Raw genomic sequence first — 17,188 nt, forward strand, 5'->3', positions numbered from 1 at the left:
AGAGCCTCCGGCGCGGCAGGCGGTGGGGCGTAGGGGTCCCTGGGGTCCGCTTCCGCCCTTCCCGGCCCTGGCGCAGAGCCCGCCGCCGAAGGCGAATTGCGCGTTTCTGTCTTTGGCGGGGGCGGGGGCGACCTGGACCGTGGGCCGGGCTTGCAGGCCCGTCGCGGGACGTTTGTGCTAAGAGCTCGTGTTTGCGCGGCCGGGACCGGGGGGGGGGGGGGTGGGTGGGGTGGGGGGCAGGTCCGCCTCCGCCGCGCCGAGCCCCCTGCCCTGCACCCGCAGCCGCAGCCTCCCGCCCGCACTGGGCGGCTGGGCGAGCGCCTTCCCGCCGCATCCCCTGGCTCGCGGGGGCGGGGCCTGCGCCGTCGCCCCGCCCACCGAGGCCCCGAGGCCCCGCCCCCGCTCCACCCCGAGGCCCCGCCCCCGACGTCCCGCGCCCCTCCGCGGCGCGCTCGGCCGAGGCGGCCACGTGACCTCACATCCGGGCGCGGGAGGCCCGAGCTCGCCGCGCTCCCCGGCCGCTGCCCGCGCTGAGGTCCCGGCGCCGCGGCGGAGGGGGCCGCTTCGTCGCCGGCCGCCCCTGCGCCTCCGAGGGAGAACCGCCCCCTCCCCGCCCGCGCGGCCCTCCTGCCGCCCGCTGCCGGCCCGGCCCGCCCGCCGCGCCTTCCGCCCCCGCCGCCCGCCGCGCCGCGACCCCGAGCGACCCCGAGCGGCCCCGGGCGATGGGGCTGGGCTGAGCGCGGCGGCGGCGGCGGCGGCGGCAGCGGCGGGCCCGGGCCTGGCGCCCCGCGGAGCGGCGGCTGCTCGGGCCCCGAGGCCCCCGGGAGCCGGCGGCGGGCGAGCGGCGGGCGTGGAGCCTGCGGTCGGCGGCCTCCGGGGCCTGCACCCGCGCTCCTGGGCGGCGGCGGCGGGGCAGGTGCGGGGCAGGGGCGGGGCAGGTGCGGGGCAGGGGCGGCGGCCGTCCCCGGAGCCCGTCCCGGAGCCCGTCCCCGACCGCCAGGTAGGACTCGCCCGGGGCCGGGTCCCCTCCGTGCGCCTCGGAGCTGGCTCAGGGGGACGCCTGCGGGCGGAGGCGGCTCCAGACCCGCGAGTCGGCCGCGGACAGCCCCGAAGGCGCGACAGACGCAGGTGTCGCTCGAGCCAGGCGGTTCCGGTTCTCCGCTGAGGGCTGACTTGCAGGTGGGACGTGTGGTTCCTGGGCGCCCGGGGCTCCGCGGGGCAGCGCCTGCCTCCGGCCCGGCGTGACCCCGGGTCGGGGATCCGGGCCCCGAGTCCTCAACGGGCGTCCAGCTGTGACCCCGGGTCGGGGGTCCAGCCCCCGAGTCCCCGTCGGACCCCCAGGCGTGACCCCGGGTTGGGGTCCAGGCCCCAAGTCCCCATTGGGCGCCCAGGCGTGACCCCGGGTCGGGGGTCCGGGCCCCGAGTCCTCAACGGGCGTCCAGCTGTGACCCCGGGTCGGGGGTCTAGTCCCCGAGTCCCCGTCGGGCCCCCAGGCGTGACCCCGGGTCGGGGATCCAGGCCCCGAGTCCCCATTGGGCGCCTGGGCATGACCCCAGGTCAGGGGTCCAGCCCCCGAGTCCCCGTCGGGCTCCCTGCATGGAGCCTGCTTCTCCCTCTGCCCGGGTCTCTGCCCCTCTGTCTCTCATGAATAAATAAGTAAAACCTGTAAAAACAAGAGTCGTGCCCTTGGCTGGGTCTCTGCCTCCTTACCAAGGCGCGTGTACTTTGTTTCGCAGGAGTAGTGTGGCCTGTGCTAGGGAGGCCTGTTTGCCGAGGAGGCTACACTTGCTACGATGAGTGTGTGCGGACGCCCCATCCTGGGTTAGCGGCACTTTTTAAAATACAGGTCAGCTCCTGGAGGTTCCCTGTAGCCTGTTCCCGATCCTGGTTCTGCTCCTGTGCTCCTGCATCAGCCGCTGTCAGACCCGCTAGGACAGACGGTTCAGTGAGGTGTCTGTCAAGGTTGGCGGAGCCTGTCGTTTGTCCCTCAGGGTGTTGGGCAGGAAAAGTGAGGACACTGGTCGTCTCAGTGTGTAAGTAGTATAGTTACCCACGACAGTATGAAGTGGCAGGGGCGCCCGGGGGCTCAGCGGTTGAGCACCTGCCTGTGACCCGGGTGTGACCCCGGGTCCCAGGATCCAGTCCCAGGTCGGGCTCCCTGCGTGGAGCCTGCTTCTCCCTCTGCCTGGGTCTCTGCCTCTCTCTGTGTCTCGTGAATAAATAAATAAATAAAAAATAAGAGGTAGCAATTCTTCTTGAAGATACTCTTGACAGGCTTCAGTTTATGCAGTGTTCAGATTATGTAGTAGGAGGGCTGATTTCTTTGTCCAGGTCAATCAGGTTGCTTTACTTGGAGTATGCTTGGTAATTAAGAATCTTAATTTATAACTGATTTGAGGTAAATTCCTACACAGATAGGAAAATAGTTTCATAGTAATTACAACAAAGCTTTGTAAGCTTGAATGTCTAAACATTATCCTCTGATGACTTTCTGTGGCGTTTGCTTATTAGATATTAGAGCTAAAATACTTCTGTTGGCTCAGTTAGCTCTTAATTCTCTCATTTAGGTAACATCAGTTTTCCACTGATGTCATATTTCAAGTATAGATTCTTACGTGGATAAGAACTATTTATTGGCAGTTACAACATATTGTAGAAAAAGCATGGACTTGGAAAATCAGACTGGAGTTTGTTTTTTGACTTTTCATAACTAACCGTTTGACTTTGACCAGTGCTAATAGTTACTGAGTAAGCTTGTTACATAGTAGGCTTTGAATCAAACACTTGACATGGATTATTTCATTTAAACCCTATTTTTTTTTAAAGATTTATTTATTTATTCATGACACACAGAGAAAGAGGCAGAGACACAGGCAGAGGGAGAAGCAGGCTCCGTGCAGGGAGCCCAACGTGGGACTCGATCCCAGGACCCCGGGATCACACCCTGAGCCACCCAGGCACCCCTAGACCCTATTTTACAGATGAGGAAACTGAGGTTTAGGGATGTTAAGTTGCCCACAGTCACAGACCGCTAACATGGTAAACCTAGAAATAGAAACAGTTTGTCCCATATGGTAACAGAGAGCTAGGATTCTGCGTGTCTTCAAAGTCCCTTATATTGTAAATTGCTTAACTTCCTTGATCTTCATCATCTTCCAGTTGTTTTTCTTTGTTTTTTTTTTTTTTTTTAATAAAGATTTTATTTATTTATTCACGGGAGACACAGAGAGGCAGAGACCCAGGCAGAGGGAGAAGCAGGCTCCGTGCAGGGAGCCCCACGTGGGGCTCGATCCTGGGTCTCTTCCAGGATCACTCCCTGGGCTGAAGGCGGTGCTAAACCGGCCACCTGGGCTGCTCCTCTTCCAGTTCTTTCTTATTGAAAACAAAAATAGTAATACTTACTTCAGAGAGTTTTGAGGTTAGCTGAGACACTTCAATTCTCCCTTTGCCTCTTTCGTTCTATACACTAAATCAGGCTCTGCTTGTATAACCTGGTAGGTAGGTAGTCTTGCAAGCACTGTGAATATGAGGTTTGAAGATGTGAGTATACTTTGAAGATTGATAGCAGTCCTAGGAGATGGGCCATGATCAGTGATAGGGAGGCATCCTGTGAAACTTTGTTTTTATTCTGTATTTTTTCCCTAATGGTCGGGGTGACGGGGGAAATAACTTTATATTTTTGAATGACAACAAAATGGTTTTAATTGCTAAAACTCTGGGAAGACAGAAAGAGAATTTTAAAATTATCGTGATTACTTGTTACCTAACACTGAATTCTGTCCGCTGGTATACTGGGTAACCTAAACTAACTATATACGTATTAAGTAGAAGACTTTGTGATGGAACATGAGTTGAATAGGAATTAGCAGCTTATCACTTATTAAGATAACAGTTTATAGCGGTACACTAAAAGAAGATAATGTAGTGCTATTACCTAATATATCAGGTAGATACACATTCCAGTGATGGAAGGCATGCTGAGTGCACCGTATAGCTCATCTAGTTAAATCTGCATCCAAGAGATCGCTGATGGGATTTAATCTTTGGTTTTGGAACATAGTTTGTGTGAAATGAAACTAACTGGCCTATGGTGATAATAGATCTGTAGTCACCGAAACCATGTTCTAATTATTAACCCATCTAACTAGTCCAGGAAACTTGCAAGAGGCAAGGAAATAATTGTTAGAGTCTTAACTTGAATTTTGTTGACCTTATATTTTGAGATAGAGAAAGAAGAGAGCATCAGAATTAGAGCCCATGTTTTAAGATTTATGTAAAACTATAAAAGGTTCTGGGTTTATCTGGAGGAAAGTAAGTAGTTGTCTGTAGGGTAACATGCCCTGGACTTCATGGTACCTAGTGATTACATAAGCTGTAGGTTAAAAACATTTGTATTAGTTTGGTGTTTGGGTGGCTCAGTTGGTTAGGTGTCATTGATTTTGGCTCAGCCCATGAGATTGAGCCCTGTGTTGCGCTCTATCTCTAATTAAAAAAAAGTATTTTAAAAAAAGTATTTAAAAAAACACAAAAGATTTTTAATTAGTAAGATTAAAAATAGAGATGATGTGAAATGTCACAAATCAGTGGTAATAAAAAACAATCACTTTTGTAATCACGAGTTAAAAAATGTCATTAGGAAGGAGGGAGAAGAATGGAATGTAGGAGAAGGAGATTTGTTCAGATCATCAGATGTGTGAGAATGAGCAAAGTTGAGAGTGCCGAGTGCTGGAGAGTTTCTATGGAGCAGTTTTCCAGAGAGAACTGTCCCAGCACTGGATCTGGTAACATCTTAGACCCGGAGGCTCATAATGGGGCCTTTGTTAGGTCTGAGTGGTAAAACATTAACTCTGATAGCAGACTTTACGACTGCCAAATTAAAGGAGTTCTGTACCCGCAAGGCATCTCCCCAGGGAAAGAGGCCATACAGACATTTGGAAACCGAGCTCCTAGGAGGCATGTTTCTTTGAGGGAACAGGTGAAGAAGACACACCTTTTACCTTCTCCTATCACCCGAGACCACTGATACTAGTATGAACTGAGAACGCAGTAAAAAGTACCCTGTGTTTAATGTCTGTGTATGTGGGATGGTATGAATTAAATGGGTTGTAATTAATCTCTTAATTGAAATTTGTCTCTTTTGTTGATTCTCACTTGCTCCCTTTGGATCTTGCTTTTAAATGATCTGTTGATACTTAGATATTTGGTAAGAAATTGAATTTCTGTTAAAAGTGAGTTAACTGTGTAAAGCAGGGTTTCCTAATTACATGATGTGGAACTTGATGTAGGTGGACTTTTTCCAGAAGTTTTAAATAAAAATATTTGGGGATGCCTGTCTGGCCCAGTCGGTGGAGTATGCGACTCGATCTTGGGGTTGTAAGGTCGAGCTCCATGTTAGAGATTATTTAAATATAAAATCTTGAAAAAATAAGTAAAAATATTTATAACTGTTTTTGGATAGTAATATGAAAGACAGTTCTACCTCTGATAGCAAGCTAGATTAATTATTTTATTTAGTTTTACCTATTTTCTTCACAAGGAATTTGTGAGTTAGACATTGAAATAATGAAGTGTAAGATTGGAAGACAATGGTGAATGGTCACAGGTCCTAGACCGAGGAAATGTGTACAGTAAGTGATAGCATGCTAGTGCTAGTAAAGGATCTAGGGTTAGATGGTTTCTGTTGGTAGGGAATTATTTCCACTCTTGCCTTTGCTCTTTTTTTTTTTTTAATATTTTATTTATTTACTCATGAAAGACACATAGAGAAAGGCAGAGACACAGGCAGAGGGAGGAGCAGGTTTCATGCAGGGAGCCCAACGCGGGACTCCGGGACTCGATCCCAGCACTCCAGGATCACGCCCCCGGCCAAAGGCAGGCGCTAAACAGCTGAGCCACCCAGAGATGCCCTTGCCTTTGTTTTGTATTGTAGTAATGGCTCATCTCAAAATTCACTGTTTTTTTCTTTTTTCTACTGAGAGCCAATGTTAAGAATTGCTTTTCATTACATGACTGACTTTAATTACTTTTTTTTTTTAAGATTTTTTTTATTTGAGAGAGAGAGAGAGCAAGCATGTGCACGAGCAGGGGGGAGGGGGAGAAGCAGCTGAGCGGGCAGCCTGATGTGGGACTTGATACCAGGACCCTGGAATTATGACCTGAGCCGAAGGTAGACACCAGCCATCCAGGTGCCCCTTTATTACATTTTTATTTTATTTTACTTATTATATTTATTTATTTTTAAATATTTTATTTATGTATTCATGAGAGAGAGAGAGAGAGAGAGGCAGAGACCCAGGCAGAGGGAGAACAGGCTCCATGCAGGGAGCCCGATGTGGGACTCGATCCCGGGACCCCAGGACCATGCCCCGGGCTGAAGGCGGCATTCAACTGCTGAGCCACCCCAGCTGAGCCACCCTGGCTGTGCCCTACTTACTTATTTTTAAAGATTTTATTTATTTGACAGAGCGAGGGAGCGAGCGGGTGAGAGTGTGCTTGCCAGAGAACACAAGCAGGAGAGGAATGGCAGAGGGTGAGGAAGAAGCCCTATGTGGGGCTCAATCCCAGGACTCTGGGACCGCATCCTGAGCTGAAGGCAGACACTTAACTGACCGAGCTATCCAGACACCCCATTTTTATTTTATTTTAAAATAAGTCACGGAACAGTTCCCACATGGGTCTAGTGTGCCTTCTAACAGCATCCCTGTTGCTCTGCTTTTTCCCATTTGTGAAATAGAATGAATAATGCATTAGTTATTAACTTACTTTGATATATAAGACAAATGTTTGAGTTCGTAATTCTTTCTGATCTAAAGAGCTGAGTATAGTGAAATCATCTTCTATAATGGGGGCTTTGGGCCAAATTCTCATTTAATGTAGAAATCCTGCATAGCCAAAATTCTCCTTGAAAGAGTCCTTCAGGAAGATACCAGTTTGAAAACTGGTTGTTAACTGACATACTGTTTTTCAGTTCCAATGGCTAGTTTTTCCTCCACCTTTTAGAATAGGTTACTTTTTTGGTGAGCTGGATCATAATTGGCTATGCAGGATACCCTTTTTTTTTCTTTAAAGATTTCATTTATTTATTCATGAGACACACACAGAGAGAGGCAGAGACACAGGCAGAGGGAGAAGCAGGCTTCTTGCATGGAGCCTGATGTGGGACTCTGGGCTCCGGGGTCACGACCTGAACCAAAGGCAGACCGCTGAGCCACCCAGGCATCCCTGCAAGATACCTTTTGACAGGTGAATGGGGCTTTAGACTGGCTGAGGAACATATTTATAGTCCCCATTGCACACTCACTCTGGGACAAGGATGTAAAGTCAGGCATCCCACCACCACTATTTAAAGTGTTTTTTTTCTCTTGTTTTTCTTTTCTCCTGTAACATGATTGTTGAGTAGGTATAGTTAAAAGCATATAATGAGAGTCTACAATGTGAATAATGGAGAAAGGAATTAGGTAGCTGCTCTCTTTCCAGGGTTGCACTGGGTGTTTCATACCACACAAATAATCTAGCATAATTAAAAGGCTAGGTCCTAAAGTTGGGAATTTTGGAGGACCTTTTGTACTTTGTGTAATTCTGGATTGATACTCAGCTATATTCGTTGTTAGTTAATGTCTTCCCTACTGTTAGTAAAATCTGCATTATTTTATCTTATTTAATTTTTTAATTTTTATTTTTTTAAAGATTTATTTATTCATGAGAGACACAGAGAGAGGCAGAGGGAGAAACAGGCTCCGTGCAGGAACCTCGATGTGAGACTGGATTCCGGCACCCCGGGATCATGCCCTGAGCCAAGGACAGACCTCAACGGCTGAGCCACCCAGGCATCCCAAATCTGCATTATTTTAAAAGAACTATAGGGGCCCCTGACTGGTTCAGTTGGTAGAGCATGTGACTATTGATCTGGTTGTGAGTTTGAGCCCCACATTGAGTGCAGAGTTTACTTAAAAATAAATAAAAGAACTGTATAAGTTGTAGATGTTTTTCATGAAATTTGAAGTATCTGAGCCTAAATATATTACTCTTGGGATAGCACAGTAAGAAAACATCAGTCTTAAAAAAAAAAAAAGATAATGGTGGCTAAAAATGCCTCAGGAGTGGGCATGGTATAGTGGTTAAAATGTGGGCTTCAGAGCCATATACAAGTGACTTTGAGTTTCAGCCTCATCACTTATTAGCTCTATAGTTGGGTTCAAGTGACTTTTTTAGTTTCTTCCTTTGATGACTGGAGATAATAAAAGTTACCTTAGAGAATTGTGAGGATAGGCTCAGTAAATGGTAACGTACTGCTATTTGTTTAATTATATTTAACATACTCAAAACAAGTAACGTATGTATGAGAGAGAGATGAGGATGTGTGGGGGTGGGGGATTGAGGATTGCTGCCTATTTTAACTAGAGCAGCGGGCAGTAATGACATAGTGTTGTATTCAGGCTCTTCATAGAAAGATACCATGATTTTGCATCTTTGGGAACATCCTAAAAGGTTCAGGCTGTTAACCTCATGTATCTCTAATATACATTTTATGCGTATTTTTGTCTTTCTTTCTCTGGGTGTGTTTGCAATGCAGCCATTTCCCTCCATCCTGTTGGACTGTTGTGACTGTTATCCATTCACCCATTCACTCCTGGTCACAGTATAAAATTTAAAAATATGTCTACTTAGGTTTATTTAATGGAGTTTTATGTGCATTATTTTCATTTACAAATACTGGTTATTAAAATAATAAAAATTAAGAATAAAAACAATAGAAAATACTGGTTATTGAAATGTGTTTATATCTTTTTATTTTTTTATATTTGAGGATTATATTTTTTAAAGATTTTTTTTTTAAAGATTTTATTTATTCATGAGTGATGCAGAAAGAGAGGCAGAGACACAGGCAGAGGGAGAAGCAGGCTCCCTGCAGGAAGCCCTATGTGGGACTTGATCCCAGGACCCCAGGATCATGCCCTGGGCTCAAGGCAGATGCCCAACTACTGAGCCACCCAGGCTTCCTTTTTTTAAAGATTTTATTTATTCATGAGAGACACACAGAGAGGCTGAGACCCAGGCAGAGGGAGAAGCAGGCTTCTCATGGGGAACCTGATGTGGGACTTGATCCTAGGACCAAGCCAAAGGCAGATGCTCAACCACTGAGCCACCCAGGTGTCCCTACGTCTTTTCTTTATTTTTATTTTTTAAAAAGATTTTATTTATTTATTAAAAACGTTTATTTATTTATTCATGAGAGACACACAGAGGCAGAGACACAGGCAGAGGGAGAAGCAGTCTCCTGCAGGGAGCTCGACGTGGGACTCGATCCTGGGTCTCCAGGATCACACCCTGGGCCGAAGGCAGGCACTCAACCGCTGAGCCACCCAGGCATCAGGCATCCCCTGACATCTTTTATTTAAAAGGAAGTTTTTTTTTTTTTTAATTTTTTATTTATTTATGATAGTCACAGAGAGAGAGAGAGGCAGAGACACAGGCAGAGGGAGAAGCAGGCTCCATGCACCGGGAGCCTGATGTGGGATTCGATCCCGGGTCTCCAGGATCGCGCCCTGGGCCAAAGGCAGGCGCTAAACTGCTGCGCCACCCAGGGATCCCCTTAAAAGGAAGTTTTTAAATTTTATTTTCCTTTGTGGCCTTTGGATTGCTTTCTTTAAATGTGGGTCTCTGGTTCTTCAAAGACCAAAGGTTTATCATCCACTTCGAGATTATGCCTTAATTTCTTCTTTTTTTAAGATTTTGTTATTTGAGAGAGAGAGAGAGCGCGCACGGGCGCAAGGGAGAGCGCACACAGGGAGGGAGGGAGAAGCAGACTCCCTGCTGAGCAGGAAGCCTAATGCCAATGTGGGCTCCATCCCAGGAGCCTGAGATCATGACCTGAGCCAAAGACAGATGTTTAACGGACTGAGCCTCCCAGGTGCACCTGTGCCTTAACTTCTTAAGCCGTTCATTTTTTAAGCTCATCTATGACTTATTTTTGGTTCTGATTTCCTAAAGTTTCTCTTAAAATTTCTTTTGCCTTACTGTTTTTCCAAGCGTAAGAGATATAATCCTTATTTACATGCCAATAATAATCATGTGATTCAGTTTGCTCAGTAAATGCAAGCTACTGCAGGCAAGTAGCCTAATTTTGTCTGGAGCACTTAATGATTTGAAAACCTAACATTCTCAGTTAAAATAGATTTTTATTTCATGGATGCTTTGATATGAAATTATACTTTTTATAGTTATTACCACTGCCTTAGACTTCATTGATGAATAGATTTGGGTTAACCCAGGTTGTTTTCTGTTCAGTGTTTGGTGAGAAGAACAGAGTACAGTGCTTAATTTAGTTAGGTTCAGAGGCATCTTAATGTGTTTTTTCCCTGAATCCTTCCTTATCTCTGATGCAGCCTGTGGTGAGTGATCTTTCCTCATGTTCCTTAAAAGTTGCAGTAATTACCAGTTATGGTGGTACGTAAGAGTTGTGATTTCTCTAGGCAGGCAGGAAGGAAGCTTGGTTAGGGCCCTTGGTTTTGCCCATACGATTGTGTTGGCAAATCTTACTCTTCAGTATTTTCTTAGTTCCTGTATGTGCCAAGCGCAGGGCGAGACGTTGGATGTATGGGGATGAAATGAGTTCTGCTCACTTGAGCAGAAATGCCCTCTCGCTAAAGGCAGATGGTCTAGCAGGTGAACACAGTGCTGCTGCGCTGTACGGGTCCCAGAGACACCATTCAAGTTGTAGTCTTTGGAATGTGGCCCCATGGCATGGGCTTTGGTCTCTTTCAGTTGTAAAAAGTTCAGAATCTCCATCATCTGCAAGTTAATCTATGTCTTTATCATATCAGGCAAGGTTCTTCATCATGATCTGATCCTGTCCCATTTTTAGCTCCATTTCCAGGTGTTCCATAGAGGCTACCCTATGCTCCAGCTGTTTTAATTTGTATTCAAGACGTTTTTCTAGGATTTCTCGCCTTAGTGCTTTTTAAATTTGTTTTAATTTTAATTCTGGTTAGCATACAGTATTTCAGGTGTACAATATAATGGTTCAACAATTCCATACATGACTTGCTTTCGGTCACGGCTAGTGCATCCCTTCATTGCCATCTCCCCAAGCCCCTCCTCTAACTAATTTGCCTCCTCTTCCCTCAGTACTTCTGCACGAGGTAATTCCTCTGCTTGGATTCCATCCCTCTGTTATTTTCCCTCTTTACTGCTTGATGAACTTCACACCTTTCAGGTCTTAGATCAAAGGTATACTTTATAGCACTCAGCCATTTTGATATGTGTTGCTTATCTCTAGCCCATTAGACTTGATGCTTTGAGGCGAGAAATTTAATCTTCATAATCTCCAGCATTTAGCACAGTTCTTAAGGACATGTTGACAGTGACATTTTAAAAAAGATTTTTATTTATTAGAGAAAGGGAGCAAGCATGTGCACGAGTGTACACATTGCGGGAGGGGCAGAGGGAGAGAGAGAGAAGCAGACTCCTTGCTGAGCAGGAAGCCTGATGTGGGACTTGATTCCAGGACCCTGAGACCACGACCTGAGCTGAAGGCAGATGCTTAACCGACTGAGCCACTGAGGCGCCCCAGACAGTGACATTCTGAAACATGACATTTTGTGAAATCAAAAGTGGTGATAAGCCATAATGATTTTTGCTAAATGTTAATTTGATATTTATAGATTTATTCTAGCATATTAGGATACTTGGGGCAACATTTTTTTTTTTTCAGCTAATTTGCCTTTTTCTTTTTTTTTTTTTTTAGTTTTAAATTTTTTTATTTATTTATGATAGTCACAGAGAGATAGAGAGAGAGGCAGAGACACAGGCAGAGGGAGAAGCAGGCTCCATGCACCGGGAGCCCGACGTGGGATTCGATCCCAGGTCTCCAGGATCGCGCCCTGGGCCAAAGGCAGGCGCCAAACCGCTGCGCCACCCAGGGATCCCCTAATTTGCCTTTTTCTAAATCAAGCAATGGTCTAGGGTATATTTCAAGATATTACCTGAAGAGGATAAAGGCACTGTTTTAAGGCCCTGGAGAACATGTTAGTGAGACTTTCCAGAATAATGAAAAACTGGTCACCATTGGTCCCTAAGATGAACACAGGTTTTCAATCCAAGAGTGGGTGACCCATAGGATTGCAGTATAGCAGCATCTCCAGCTCTGTTTCTGCTGGTAGTGCCCATTGCTGCTCCTGTGCAGGAATGGGTGGAGTGGGGAGATGAGAAAACTTGAGGGAAGCCCGGTTAGGAATACTCGGAGACCTTTACATGGGCCAGCTTTTGATTGGTAGCACTACCACTACCACTGCCAAATGCCTACTGCCCATATCTTCTCCATGCCTTTTTTTTTTTTTTTTTTAAGATTTTATTTATTCATGAGAGACACAGGCAGAGGGAGAAGCAGGCTCCCTGCAGGGAGCCCGACGCGGGACTCGATCCCGGGACCCCAGGATCACAACCTGAGCCGAAGGCAGATGCTAAACCACTGAGCCACCCAGGCGTCCCATAATTTTGGACTCTTGATGAAGAAGTAGTTGATCCCAAAGAATATACTGCTGTAGGTGGAGGGTATGCAGAGTATGTGGAGTCAGCAAGGGACATAGGAGAGGGTATTGGGAAAGTTGGAAAGGGCATTGGGATGAGTGTGGGAGCATGCCAAAGACAAAATGTACTGGGTTGTGAAATTTTACCCAGAAAAACAGGAAGGATTTTGCCCTTTCCTCATACCCTTTGTCTTGTCTTGCCGTGTTTCATTCATTTACCTCCATTGCTGGGTGCTGTCTTTGTTCTCAGCCTTTAAGGTTTTCAGTCTGTAGGTCCAATTAAAAAAATTAAAAAAAAAATTTTTTTTAAAGATTTTATTTATTCATGAGAGACACAGAGAGACAGAGACACAGGCAGAGGGAGAAGCAGGCTCCACTCCACGCAGGGAGCCCGATGCAGGATTTGATCCCGGGGACTTTGGGATCATGCGCTGAGCCACCCAGGTGCCCCTGTAAGTCCGATATTATAGGACAAATGTTCTGACAGGTATGAAGAGACAAGATGGAGTTGTCCTGCTGGAAGGTAGAAGGGACAATCAAAACATGGTGGAGTTATTTGACCAGGGTCTGGAAGTACTTGTAAGAGCCCTTCAGCTAGACTGTTCGGGAAGGGCATTGTTGGCAGAAGGGACGATGTATGTGAAGGACTGGAGTCAGGAAACAATAGTTCTTTGGGGAACTACAAATGTGTTCTTTATAGATGGGATGTAAGGTTTGTAAGAAGTGAATGATAACCACTGGTAAAAGGCAGGTAGGTGGTGGTGACAACTGGGCAGGGCCAGATTCTGAGGGATGTTACATGTCTTCCACTTAGTTGTAACTTTGTTCTTAGAGCCCAGTTGGGCCTATCTTCTACTCCACTTCCCCATTCATGGTAGGGAAACCTGTAGTATTGTGTATTGTGAAACTTTTCAGGTTTGTGTGTTTTTTTAAAGATTTTATTTGAGAGATCGAGAGGGGGGCACCTGGGTGGCTTAGTGGTTGAGTGTCTGCCTTTGGCTCAGGGCGTGATCCCGGGGTACCAGGATCGAGTTCTGGATCAGGCTCCCTGCATGGAGTCTGCTTCTCCCTCTCCCTCTGCCTTTCTCTCTCTCTGTCTCTCATTAATAAAATTAAAAAAAAAAAATCTTCAAAAGAGAGAGAGAGAGAGTGTGTGTGTGGTGCATGAGCGTGAGCATGACGGGGGGAGGGGCAGAGGGAGAAGTAGATTCCTGGCTGAGCAGAAGGCTGGAGCAGAGAGCCCAACATACTAATCCTTCCCAGGACCCCGAGATCACGACCTGAGCTGAAGTCAGATGCTCAACAGACTGAGCCAGCAGGTGCCCCTAGACTTTTCAGTGTCTTGCTAGTAAAAGGATTGTTTAATTCAGTGTATTTCTTCAATTTATATGAGCAGGGGATGCCTTTTTAAAGATTTTATTTTGGAGGGACTCTTACCAGTTTGGGAAATGTTGCAGACAATGGCAAACTATTGAAATTTCAAGCAGAGAAATGATTATATCTGGATTGTATATTGATATGAATGAGGGAGACTAGAGAGGGCATCAGGACCTGAGTTGAGGCGGTGCCAGTGGAGATGGGGCAGGGTGAGGGGGACGTGAGAAAGGTAGACATGGTAAAGTAAGACTGTGCCTACTTGTGGGATAGGAAGGAGTGCAGGATGACTTCCAAAATCCTGGCATGGAGTGTTTGCAAATCATACTCATTTAAGAAGTAGAGGGAATTGTTCACAGTGGCTGGGGGTGGGTGTAGGTTTGGGTTTGGAAGAAAGATAAAATGAATCTATTGACTTAGTTGTTTTTTTATTTTATTTTATTTTTATTTATTTTTTTTAAAACTGATTTTTTTTTCTTTTTAATTTTTTTTTTTTAATTTATTTATGATAGTCACACAGAGAGAGAGAGGCAGAGACACAGGCAGAGGGAGAAGCAGGCTCCATGCACCGGGAGCCCGATGTGGGATTCGATCCCGGGTCTCCAGGACCGCGCCCTGGGCCAAAGGCAGGCGCTAAACCGCTGCGCCACCCAGGGATCCCTGACTTTTAGTTGTATGTAAACATGATGTTTAAATCTGTGGGTCTGGAGCTCGAGAGAGATTAGTGCTGAAAATACTGGTTGGCAGCTGTTGGTAGTTATCACCTTGGACGCGTCAGTGGTGCTACTCTTGGCCCTTTCTGTTGCTACAGAGAAAGCCAGAGAATATCAAGTAGTGGGCAGAGGATGTGGAGGCCTAGGGAGTATTAATAATTAAGAAGTGGGCAGAGGAAGTAAAGACTTGGGTTACCTGGCTACCTGCCCCATGACCCAGGCTACTGTAATAGGAAGTATAATTTAGCAGAATTGTGGGAGGTAAAAGGTCATTTGTGAGCCATCTTAGGAGTCTAGTCAGTCTTTCAACTACATTTGGCTTTCAAATGCATTTTTGAAAAATAGACACTTGAAAGTGCTGTCTGCATGTTAATTCCTTAATTTGTTGGTGATGCTTTTTGATATAGTCACCCTATGCTTGACTTTGTGGGAAAGTAAAAAGTGCTAATTTTGGGTAATTGAAGAGTTTTTTTTCCCCGTTTTTGAAAGAAGATATTGATTGAAAACTGGTAAGTAGAGATGCCTGGGTGGCTCAGCGGTTGAGCATCTGCCTTTGACTCAGAGCGTGATCCTGGATCGAGTCCCACATTGTGTTCCTGAGGGAAGCCTGCTTCTCCCTCTGCCTGTGTCTCTGCCTCTGCCTCTGTCTTTCATGAATAAATAAATAAATAAATTTTTAAAAAAACTGCTAAGTAAAGTAAATAAGGCCAGTAAAAGTGTTTTGTAAACTAAGAATCCCTGTACATGTGTCATTTACTTTTGTTATGTTTGGCATAGTCCCCAAATGCGTTTTTTTTTTCTTTTTAAAATCCTGAATAGTGGATTACAGAATGACCATAGGAAATGAGAAAGTTCAGACTTCTATGATGATTGTACTATGAGTAAGGCCATTCAACAGCAATTTTTTTTTAAAAGATTTTGTTTATTCATGAGAGACACAGAGAGAGGCAGAGACCCAGGCAGAGGGAGAAGCAGGCTCCATGCAGGGAGCCCGACGTGGGACTCAATCCGGGGACCCCGGGATCACGACCCGAGCCAAAGGCAGGCGCTCAACCTCTGAGCCACTCAGGCGTCCCTAGTTTGGCTGTTAATCAGAAAAATGAATATCTCTGGGTTCTATGTGTAACTTCTTGACGTACAACTTAGAATATAATTTTCTGTAATGTTTTCTTCCTTCCTTATTTCCCGTTCTTAACTATTCTCTACCCATTCCCACCTCTTCTCCTCCAAGCCCTTCCTCTGCTCTGATGCTTTGTTTGGGTACCTATCTTTGTACACTATTACTTTTTGTTTCAGAATGCAGCTACAGTGTAATCTTTTTGAATGTTTAATCAATTTAAACTCAGCACTGTACTACAACAATGTACTTTGCTCAGTTGAAATGACATAGTACTGTAATACCATAGTTGAGACCAACTTCAAGCAGTACATGCAACAACTGCATAATGACGGTCACGAGCTAGTAGCAAGAATAAGGTTTTATCTAAGCTGTAACCTGGTTTCTATAAAAAAATAGATAATAGGAGTCTTAGAATTGATGAATATTTAAATTTTATTATTATTTTTAAAATATTTATTAATGAGAGACACAGAGAGAGGCAGAGACACAGGCAGAGGGAGAAGCAGGGTCCATGCAGGGAGCCCTACGTGGGACTCCATCCCTGGTCTCCAGGATCAGCCCTGGGCTGATGGTGGTGCTAAACCGCTGAGCCACCCGGCTGCCCTATTATTATTATTTTTAAAAGTAAGCTCACACCCAGTGTGGGGCTTGAATTTACAACTCCAAGATTAAAAGCCACTTGCTCTAGGCATGCTCTACCAACTGAGCCAGCCAGGTGCCTCTGAATGTTTAAATTTTATTTTAAATTGCTGATTGAGGGATCCCTGGGTGGCGCAGCGGTTTGGCGCCTGCCTTTGGCCCAGGGCGCGATCCTGGAGACCCGGGATCGAATCCCACGTCAGGCTCCCGGTGCATGGAGCCTGCTTCTCCCTCTGCCTGTATCTCTGCCTCTCTCTCTCTCTCTCTCTGTGTGACTATCATAAATAAATAAAAATTAAAAAAAAAATAAATTGCTGATTGAAATGTCAAGCTGTTAGAGATCTGGATTTAACAGCATTACATTTTAGAAGAAATCACCAATTTACACTGTCATATATTACTTAACAAAAATCCTTATCTTCTAAATTTAAAAGTGTAGGGGCACCTGGGTGATTCAGTGGTGGAGTGTCTGCCTTTGGCTCAGGGCGTGATACCAGGGTCCTGGGATCGAGTCCCGCATCGGGTTCCCCGCAGGGAGCCTGTTTCTCCCTCTGCCTGTGTCTCTGTATCTCTCTGTGTCTTCATGAATAAATAAATAAAATCTTAAAAAAAATAAATTTAAAAGTGTATATTTTAGTTTGGGCAGTTAAACCCACTTGCCGATTTGGTATTTTATACAAGCTGTTGTTAGAACTCTAGATTTGTCGGGACGCCTAGGTGGCTCAGCGGTTGAATGTCTGCCTTTGGCTCACATTTGAGCCAAATGGTGTGATCTCAGGGTCCTGGGATCGAGTCCCATATTGGGGACTCTGTCT

The 17,188-nt window shown here is 45.9% G+C and overlaps 1 protein-coding gene across 6 annotated transcripts in view; it reads left to right on the forward strand.

The window, feature by feature from the left end:
* The first annotated feature begins 561 nt into the window (after nt 1-561).
* The window catches only part of ATP13A3 (ATPase 13A3), a 96,302-nt gene continuing 79,675 nt past the window's right edge, over nt 562-17,188 (forward strand). For 2 of the 6 annotated variants that reach the window (XM_072726701.1, XM_072726688.1), the window contains exon 1: nt 818-1,000. The gene's annotated coding sequence lies outside the window, so the exon portion shown is untranslated. Of the gene's footprint in view, nt 1,001-1,072; nt 1,180-1,736; nt 1,847-17,188 lie in introns of those variants that run through there. The other 4 variants (XM_072726667.1, XM_072726675.1, XM_072726695.1 and 1 more) reach the window with 4 other exon arrangements.

This window comes from Vulpes vulpes, chromosome 1 (genome assembly GCF_048418805.1).
Source record: "Vulpes vulpes isolate BD-2025 chromosome 1, VulVul3, whole genome shotgun sequence".
NCBI lineage: Eukaryota > Metazoa > Chordata > Mammalia > Carnivora > Canidae > Vulpes > Vulpes vulpes.